Here is a 10,941-nt window from a genome sequence, read left to right on the forward strand (position 1 = left end):
AGGAAAATTTAAAAAAAATACAATAATCTAGAAAAGAAAATTTAAACATAACTAGAGGGTTTATTAGAGCGAACATAGTGGTGGGTTACGAAGCAAATAGTTTCTATGTAGTAGAAGGAGGTGGTGAACCGAGTTGGAGCTAAAAGTAAGCAAGGACTCCATCAATGCATGGACAAAGGTACGTAAGAGAGTGACTATGCGCAAGCCAAAAAGAACCCGCTCGTAGAGAACCCGCACGGTCAGTGCTCCAAAAGTGAAACACCAGAGGAGAAGTTTACCAAAATGAGCTAAGGGACCATGCACCAAGGAAAGAGTAGGAAAAAAACATTGAACACTGAGATTTGCAAAGAAGAAACGCAAAAGCGTGGCAGTAGAGAAGGCCGCGACCAACAACTTCAAGTTGAAGGTTCGTGTCAATCTTGAATGGCTGCTAGTTACAAAAGCACAATCACTACAAGAATGCAACACATAGGAGATAAAAAAGAGAAAATGCATAAAAAATGTAGCTACCTTGTAATCAAGCTTAAAGGGCGAAGGTCGTAAGGGAGAGGACTGTAAAACAGGAAGGAAGGTGCGGCAAGGTGATGAAGGAAGGGACGACATAAGTATTTGAGCCTGTTAAGAGGTCAAGAGACGCACTCGAGAGAAGAGGAGGTAAGTTATAAAGATGACAAACTAAGAAAACGGTTCACTATGCCACGTGCATGGCAGTGGCCATGTAGGATAAGCATGCTTATAGGGAGAACGTATGTATAGTAAGGGAGAGGGGTAGGTAAAGTAGGATTAGGGGTAGGGGTAAGTTGGAGTTAGGCAAGAAAGGTTAGGAGTAGTTTAGAATAGTGGGAAGTTTAAGTTACTAGGGGGTGGTCTTAATAATTTAGAGGGTTATTCTTAAAAAGTAACAAATAAGGGGGTGTTAAAGGTGCAAATAAAGGTGATTTATTAAGGGTTTTGGGACGAAGGTGGGGAAAAAAGGGGTCGCCCAATTAAGGAGGGTTTTTCCTAATATATAAAATGAACAAATTAAAGAGGGGGATACATTTAATGAGGGATTAGCTAGGGGTGATTAATTGGGGGACGAAAAAGGGTAGAAAAAGAAGGTAATAAAAAAGAGGGGGTTTGAAAAGTAACTAAAAAAGTTAATACACATATATATATAATAAATAGAGTCAAATAATGAATTTATAAATGGGTACTAGGGGGTTTAGGATAACTCTTACGCATTAAAAAAAGGGGGTTATTAGGTAAAGAAAAAAGAGAGGGAGAGGGGGGAAGTGAAGATCAAAAGAAGAGCTAGGGAGCAGGAGGAGATCACAAATAGAGAATATTCAAAGAAGCACTTGAACCAAGCAAAGAACAAGGCATTGATACAATGCCATGCGAATAAATAGAGGGAGTTTCAAGTATCTTTAACCTATTAACCACAGATACGAGAAAAAAAAAGGACACGTGGTAGCTTGGTGGAGAAGAGCCTGCCACGTGTCACAAAGAAGGAGCTCTTGGATGGAGGCTTGGAGAGGAGAGGGGGTGGAAAGACAAGAGGCATGCTTTGAGTGGGGAGGAGGTGGAAAGGCAAGAGGCATCTTTAGGGGAAAGGAGGAGACAAAAGGTCAATGGAATGGAGGAGATGGAAGTTCAACTTAAAGGAGATGGAAGGTCTCAGTGCCGTAAGACAAATTTCAAAAGCCAATCCAAGTATGCAAGGTAGATTTTGATTAGCAATTAAAAATCGATCATTTTGCTGGCCCGCTGAGTCAAAATGGATGATCATGCAAGATCCACCTTCACCTGAAGTTTCTAGCTTGAGTCAAAATGGATATGGAAATATGTGTGTAATCCTAAATACATTTTGGTATATCGACATGTGTACATGAAAATAGAAATGGAAATAAGTGACATGAAGCTAGATAGTGAGGTGGCCTATGAACCAACTTTGTCTTGTACATATATGCCCAAACACATGCCAAGAAATAGTTGACAAACTAGTCTGACATTTTGACATGATTTGGCATGACTACACGTAGGAGCCGAATTAGGGAGTTTACAGACTAGAGCCACCCATGCCCGCCCAATGTGCATTGAATGCATCTAGGCCGTGGACTGGATGTGGGCAAGTAGTCTTGCCCATCCATGATCCATGGGTGGTGCCCATGGTGCACAAGTCTGTAAACACCCTTAGATGAATTGACGCTAGTTTATAAAGCCATCAAAACTCACCAATCAAACACGTAACACCAACTTTATGGATGTGATGAATTTTCACAATATGAGGCAACTGAATGGATGCCATATTGATCCAAGAGCCAACCAAGTCGGCCTTTGGGCTTGAACTCTATTTATATGTACTACCTCACATCAAATTGGCATCACTATCTACTCAACAATAGGCTTGCATACACAGGTTGTGACCTTTCGTCTCCATAAACAAAGCTTGCCTCTATGCCCTTCTTTGATATCCCCTTCGTGGTTTGAGGACTTAAGCCTATGTATCTCGTTGGCTGCATCTACTTTAGCTATTGTGCCAATTTCTTGCTACCAGTTGCTCTCCTTAGCCCCTAGTCAACAGTGCTGATCAGCTATAGTATCCTCAAAATTACTCTAAGTAATTACGAGTTGCTCTAGCAGAAAAATGACATACCATGAGAATTTACAAGCTCTTCCAATAGCAACATGGGAATGTAGATCAATCTACGCAGATCTTTGCACATGTCCATGCATGGAAAGATCATGACCATATATGATGTTTTTGAAATGCTTTAGAAAGCATGAAAGGCCGCTCAGATTGTAAATATATGATTAACAACTAGGCTCAAGGAAGCACACATTTGATCAGTACAGTGATCAAAGCTTGGGAGGTTGAATAAATTGCATAGATGTATTGGAGAGCTGGGAAGACCATATGAGGGCATTAACGACATGTGGGCAGAGTCAAAAGAAATGAGCGACACTACAGCTTGCTAGACAAGTATTTTCTTACAAAAAATTTCTTTGAAAAATTCACGATGTATGGCATACGCTCATATTACTTACAATCATACATATCAAGCAAAGTTAAGCCTCAACAATATCGGCTACTCGATTTTTGATTTATGGATTTACCATAGAGATGCTATTGCAGATATTTGCAATTATATAATGACATTAGGAAGTAGGTTGACACATGCCAATAGCTACTATCACCCATAACCAAGGTTTCCTTAAAGAATTAACCTGCTACCATTCTATAGTGTATGCTTGTTTGTGGGTTGTGCCTACTTTTGCAACCTCAACTAGTCAACTTTTTGACTTTTATATATTTGCTTTCCTGTAAATGCATGTTGTTTGGTGCAAAGAGGTTTTCATAGAATTGGTTAGTCATAGTGACCACCTTGTCACATATATTGTTGGTGACCATGATGATGATATAATAATGGTTTCCATACTAACCTTCATATCCTCATTTAGATAAGTATTTGCTATATACTAATGGAAGTACCTATTTTTTTAAGTGTTATAAAACATCTTTTTTATCCTCAATCCAAGCTACCATATATGGTGAAATTGATAATGATGAGATCTCTCTTTCAAGGCAATGGCCTTCTCCCTATGGAAGTTTTAATAACCCTGAAGGCACCCAACCTTCATTATGCATGGGGGGATGTTCCAAAAATGGTTTGGTATGCTCATTTTAGTGAAACATGTGGCTAATAAATCAAACACTGAGGGGCCCCATTATGACTCTCATGATGAGCACTGGCTTTGCCCATGTGCTGGTGATAGCCTAGTCAAAACAATGCCTACATAGAATAAGAAAAGGTAAGGCCATAGATCTATGATGGCAATAGCCTTTAAAATAAATGTGAAGGCACACGGCTTTCAGCATATGTGGGATGGTTCAAAATACTCTTTTATGCTCACTTTGGAGGAACATGTCGCTAATAACTCAAATGCTAAAGGGCCTCATGTTAACTCTTTAAATAATGTGTTGACTCATGGTGATTGATATTGGCTTTTTACACTGCTTTGGCATTGGTCATGTATTGTCCGTATATTGATGACTTTGCATATCCTCTACTTATGAATGCTAGTCCTCCATTGATCTAGTCCTTGGACACATGGGAATGATGTACCTCCAAATACATGGAGATTTCATGGGAATGATGTACCTCCCTAGTCACATGGGAATGATGTATCTCCAAATACATGGATGACTTCATGGTGTGCTGACTTCTTTTGGAACATCTTGAAGATGATGACTCAAACAGTGAGTTTTGCCATAGTGTACCTCTTGCTAAGGATGTGGGGGTTAAAGGTCACTGTGCCTTAACCCCAGTTATGTACAATACTCAAACACATATATAAATGAATGAAAAAAAAAGATTAGGGTGGTTCTGCACCCACCAAAACTTGTGTGGCTCTCTGTCTCTCTCTCTCCTTCTTCCGTTCTTGCTTCCGTTGAGAGCACTCTCAACTGGTATCAGAGCCCGGGTGATCTAGCTGAGCGTGCGTGAATGCTTGGAAGCTCAGCAGCTCTATGGGAGGAAGGAGAAGCTTTGTGGGAAGCTTTGTGGGTGACTTTACTTACATCCGAGTGTGCAGAGACCTTGGAGGAACCTTTGGAAAAGTCACTTTGGCTTTACGAAGTGGTTTTGAGAGCCTGTTAAGTGGTTTGAAAGAAAAAGTCATTTTTTGAGCTTTTCCGTATTGACTTGTAGAGGCAACTATTGCTTGCTTTTGGTGTCCACTTCACTTCAGGAGCTTGGAAACACCTTCATTCTTGAATCTGGGATCATTCCATTGGATTTCTGACTCACTGTATCAGTTCCTGCGTTTTTTGCCCGGGTGTTGGAACTCAAGTTTGGAGCAACCATTTGCAGATCTGTCAGTTCCGGTGGACTCAGGAGGTCCTAAAACTTCTATGTTGCTCATCATTCGCACTCCGGTGGAGTTTACAGATAGCTCTGTTTCCAAAAACGTTTTTCAGTCCGTGTGTTGGACCCAGTGATTGAGACCACGGTTTCCAAAACCGTCTGTCCCATTGCGTTCCGGACGCCCAAAAACCCCTACCTATCAGTTCTTGCGCGATTTGGTGGAGGATTTTCAGAGTTATAAATCTCTGTGTATTCGATTTCGTCTCTCTGTTATGCATTTTTCATACTAAGGTTTTGAAACCTTAGATTTATGCCACATGGCAGTGGATAAGTGTTGACTCCCATTTCTCACTCATCGGTTGGGATTTTGGAGTTCTGGCAGAAGAGAGATATTTGCAGATTTTCTTGCTGAGTCCGATTATGCAATGGCACCCATGTTTTGAGGCATCTCAGGTTCTATTTTCAGTAGCGCTCATTACCGTGGGACTATGATTTCTTGAGCATACCTTATGCAGATCACTCTGGTTGCAGAGTTTGAGCAGTGTGCGCTCATTCGTGGTATGCATTGGGTTGCAATGGATGATTTATAGGCCATTTGGATGCATTGCGGTCCTTGTTGGATGCGCTGATAGGCCCAAATTGCCTTGTGGGATGCTATTTTTTATGGACGCTTTGCACATGGATGCTATTTTATGCTGAGGGACAGCTTTGACACATTGTTGGTGATGCACTGATAGTGCTATGCTCTCTTGGATGAGATATTATTGATGCATATGCCAGTGGACGGTGTTTATGCTTGAGTCATTTGGCACTTATTGGCATTTTCTTTTGGGCCACATTTGCTCATATGGATGCATAGTATATGCACATGAGTCAGATACATCTTTTGATGCTTTGAGCTTTGAGTTTTGGTGATATTTCACTCTATTGTGACATACACATTTGGGTGCACCTGGTATTTGGTGTGATTCTCTCTTGCAGGCACTAGCATTTGGGATTTTGCTTTATTTGCATCATGGCATCCTCTTCCATGTCTGAAAAGGAGTTTTTCAGCATTAAAAAGTTTGATGGGACAAACTTTTCTTTGTGGAAAGAACAAATAAGGGATGTGCTTATTCAAAAGAAGCAGATTAAACCCTTGGCAGGGATTGAAGCTAAGCCTGCAAATATGTCTGAGGATGATTGGAATGAGTTGGATGCATTAGCAAAGTCTACTATTAGACTTCATCTTGTAGAGTCAGTTTATTTCACAGTAGTAAATGAGCAGACTACAGAAGATTTGTGGAAGAAACTGTGTGCCACTTATGAGAAGGAAACTGCCTCTAATAAAGTTTACCTCATGAAGAGGTTGTTTGAGCTGCAGTTGAAGGAAGGGGTCTCCATTGCTTCTCATTTGAATGAATTTAATATTATTTTCAGCCAGCTTCAGGCTCAGAAAATGAATTTTGATGTGGAGACTAAGGCAATATTTCTCTTATGTTCATTGCCATCCTCATGGGATACCTTCCGTACAGCTGTCAGTAACTCTGCACCTGGTGGAGTACTGAAATTTGATGATGTTGTGGGTAGCTTGTTGGCCGAGGAGATTAGACGGAAGTCTATGGATGGCAACAAGCAGGATGCAGCCTTAAATGTGCAAAGGGGCAGATCACAGTTCAGGGGGAAGTCCCAAGAAAGAGGGAAGTCTCGTAGCAAATCCAGGGCACGGAACATTGAGTGTTACCATTGTGGCAAGAAGGGCCATATGAAAAAGGATTGCTACAAGCTGAAAAGAGAGCAAAAGGATAAGAAAAAGAATGCAAATTGGGGTGCAAATCAAAAGGAAGAGAGTCCAAGGGAGGACAAAGGAAAAGTGAAGATCGAGGAGATCAATGCAGTCACACGTGATAGTGACAATGATGTTCTCTTCATGTCTAGTTTATCTGCAGAGTTGCTTACCACTTCAGATGATGTATATTCCCAGGATTGGATTTTGGATTCTGGTGCTTCATTCCATGTTACTCCCCATAGGGAATGGTTCTCCACTTATGACAGTGGAAAGATAGGTTGTGTGCATCTTGGAAATGACTATGCATGTGACATAGTGGGAGCAGGTGACATAAAGTTTTCTTTTGCAAATGGGTCTGCATTTGTTTTGAAACATGTGAGACATGTGCCTAAGCTGACCAAGAGTCTTATTTCAGTGGGTTAGCTAGATGATGCTGGTTTTCACACCACTTTTGGCTTTCAAAGTTGGAAAATTCAAAAGGGCTCTATGCTTTTGGCCAGGGGTGCCAAGTGTGGGACTTTGTATCCCTTACATGTATCAAGGGTATTTGATCATGTTGTTGCAATAACCAAGCAGCCAAGCACTTCTTTGTGGCATTGCAGGTTGGGGCACATGAGCCAGAATGGAATGAAACTCTTATGCCATTTGGGTTATGTACCGCATTTGAGTTTCTCTGATTTTGAATTTTGTGAGCACTGTCTCTATGGGAAGCAGACTAAATCAGCCCATAAAAGAAGGGGAAAGAAAGAGTTTGAAATGCTTGATTTGGTGCATTCAGACGTATGTGGTCCCATGCCTACACGGTCATTAGGCGGGGCTGAATACTATGTGACATTCATTGATCATGCAACTAGGAAAGTGTGGGCTTATGCTATAGCTCGGAAGAGTGATGTGTTCCAGGTATTTCAGAAATGGCTGGCCTTGGTTGAGAATCAGTCAGGTAGAACGCTTAAATGCCTACGGACTGACAATGGTGGAGAGTATCTCTCTCATGACTTTCAACATTTCTGTGATACTCATGGGATTAAGAGGGAGCTTACATCCCCTCGTACTCCAGAGCAAAATCCAGTTGCAGAAAAGATGAACCGTACCATTCAAGAAAGGTTGCAATGCATGCTTTCCAATGCAAGTCTTTCTGGTGGTTTTTGGGCTGAGGCAATGAAGACTGCAGTGCATGTGATCAATAGATCACCTAGTAAGAGTTTGGATGGTGGTATTCCTGAAGAGGCATGGAGTGGAAAGAAGCCCTCTTACTCTCATTTGCGTATATTTGGGTGTGAGGCATATGCACATGTGCCAAAAGAGCTTCGAAAGAAGCTAGATCCTAAGTCTAGGAAATGCATCTTTCTAGGTTATGGTGAAAGTGGAGAGATGGGCTATCGTCTCTGGGATCCAGAAGCAAAGAAGATCATACGCAGCCATGATGTGGTCTTCAATGAGAAGAAGATGCATAAGGCACCCATGAGGGATGTGGAAATGAGGAGAATCACTTTCCAGGATGTGAATCCACCTACATATGTTGATAGACAGCAAGCTGTCCATGCACCAAATGTGCAAGAAATGGTGCCACCAATTACTCCCACAGGTATACAATCAAGGGTAGATGATGGATCATCTATTGGTGGAAATGATGAGCCAAATGTGGCTGATATGCAGGTGGGACAGCAAGCTGAAATGCCCTTGAGAAGATCATCTAGAGTGTTTAGACCACCTGATAGGTTTGTTCCAGGGGTAGACTATGTGATGCTTACTGATTGCGGGGAGCCTTCTTGCTACAGAGAGGCTATGATGCGTGAGGATCAACGCAAGTGGGAGTATGCTATGCAATCAGAGATGAGTTCACTTATGAAGAATAAGACTTGGGACTTGGTTTCTTTGCCACATGGAAAGAAAGCATTGCCATGTAAATGGGTCTACAAAATGAAGGTCACAGGTGATGATGTGCCTAGGTACAAGGCCCGTTTGGTTGCTAAAGGGTTCAAGCAAGAGAAGGGTGTGGACTTTGATGAGATATTCTCTCCGGTTGTGAAGATGACCACACTTAGATGCATCCTTGGACTAGTGGCAGTAGAGGATATGGAGCTTATGCAAATGGATGTCAAGACAGCTTTCTTGCATGGGGATTTGCATGAGGAAATTTACATGGTGCAGCCGGAAGGCTTTGAAGAAAAGGGCAAAGAGCATTTAGTTTGCAAGCTGAAAAAGAGTCTCTATGGTCTTAAGCAAGCGCCTAGAGAATGGTATCAGAAGTTTGATGCTTTCATTCGGTCCCAGGGTTTCAGAAGGAGTGAAATTGATCACTGCCTCTACACTAAAAGGGCTAAGGATAATAGCCTGATAATCTTGGCACTATATGTGGATGATATGCTATTGGCTAGCAAGAATACTTATGAGCTAGATGCATTAAAGGCCAAGTTGCATGAGGCCTTTGATATGAAGGATTTGGGACTTGCAGGTCATATTCTTGGTATGCGCATCACGCGTGATCGGAGTAGGAAACTCCTTTGGCTTTCACAAAAAGAGTATGTTACAAAAGTATTACAGCGTTTCAATATGGAGGGGGGGAAGGCAGTGAGTACTCCATTGCCTCCATATGTGAAACTGAGTCATACAGATAGTCCCAAATTAGATGAGGAGAGGGCCATGATGGCCAAGGTTCCTTATGCATCAGCAGTTGGGAGTCTTATGTATGCTATGATAGCTACTAGACCAGACATTGCATTTGCAGTGGGAGTTGTTAGCCGGTATATGGCTAATCCAGGAAAGAAGCATTGGGAGGCAGTTAAGTGCATCATGAGGTACATGAAGGGTACCAAGGAGATGTGCATTTGCTTTGGTAAAGGAGACATGCGTGTACTTGGGTACACAGATTCAGACTATGCAGGGCATGTGGATAGTAGGAGATCCACTTCTGGTTATGTGTTCACCTTTGCAGGTGGTGCAGTGTCGTGGATGTCTCGTGCACAGAAGTGCGTGGCTTTGTCTACCACAGAGGCTGAGTATGTTGCAGCCACAGAGGGTTGCAAGGAGGCTATATGGCTTGATCGACTAGTGGAAGATTTGGGGATTCATACAGGTGTACCGACATTGCATAGTGATTCCATGAGTGCTATTCAGCTAGCACGGAATCCGGTCTTTCATGCAAAGACCAAACACATTGAGGTCAGGTACCATTTCATCAGGGAGGTACTTGAGGACAAGCGCATAGAGCTTGTCAAGGTTCATACAGATGATAACCCTGCAGATATGCTAACGAAGAGTCTACCTAGTCAGCGGTTTGAGTATTGTCGTGTATTGATGGGCATTGGATAGTATGCTCACTGGTTGTTCTCCCTTAAAGGCACATTGTCCTTTAAGTGGGAGGTTGTGGGGGTTAAAGGTCACTGTGCCTTAACCCCAGTTATGTACAATACTCAAACACATATATAAATGAATGAAAAAAAAAGATTAGGGTGGTTCTGCACCCACCAAAACTTGTGTGGCTCTCTGTCTCTCTCTCTCCTTCTTCCGTTCTTGCTTCCGTTGAGAGCACTCTCAAAGGATATATTGATTTCATTTGATTTGAAATTACATTTGATAATTTGACATCGATAACAAGTGGAGCTCTGCATTTAGGCCTGTAGTCCCACAATAAAAGGTTCTTGTTCTAACATATATGTTTTGTGGATGGATGCAGGTGAGTGGAGCTCCTTCAGTTACTCATGCACTATAGTACAATCTTTTCAAATATGTTGATCCTTAGCTTCTTGTGTGTGAAATGCATTTTGCCATCTAAAATGTCATGTCTTGGATACTTTACATTTTTTATCATGTCTGTGCTAGTAAAAGAAAGTGTGTCAAATTACCTTTGCAAAACACACACAAGCGCACGCGCGTGTACACACACACACACACACAATTCCTCTTTCCCTAGCTTCCCCCATTTTCCCATGGTCATTATCAACATCAATCTTTGTTTACGGACACTATCGGCATGATTTTTTCATGTGTATGGTCAGTATATTCCTGTATTTCTTAACGTTATGATCCTCTTATGTTTAGTGAGCACACTGTCTCCTTTTAATTTATTAATAAATAATATGTTAATCTTGTAATTTATGAACTTTATTAAATCCCCTTAACACTAAGAAATACTAATATGTTAATCTTGTAATTTGGACTTTATTAAATCCCCCTAACACTTTGAGTATTAATGGTATTATTTACCATTAATTCTTCATCCTCTATTTACTCATATGTGTACCCCCCCTCTCAGCCCTTTAATTGGTGCTCTTTATTCACACCCTTTCACTCTACACAAGCCCCCCCCATACACGTAATAAT

Source organism: Dipteris shenzhenensis, chromosome 16 (genome assembly GCF_047967505.1).
Source record: "Dipteris shenzhenensis isolate YYH24624 ecotype China chromosome 16, Dip_SZ_1.0, whole genome shotgun sequence".
In the NCBI taxonomy this organism is placed as follows: domain Eukaryota; kingdom Viridiplantae; phylum Streptophyta; class Polypodiopsida; order Gleicheniales; family Dipteridaceae; genus Dipteris; species Dipteris shenzhenensis.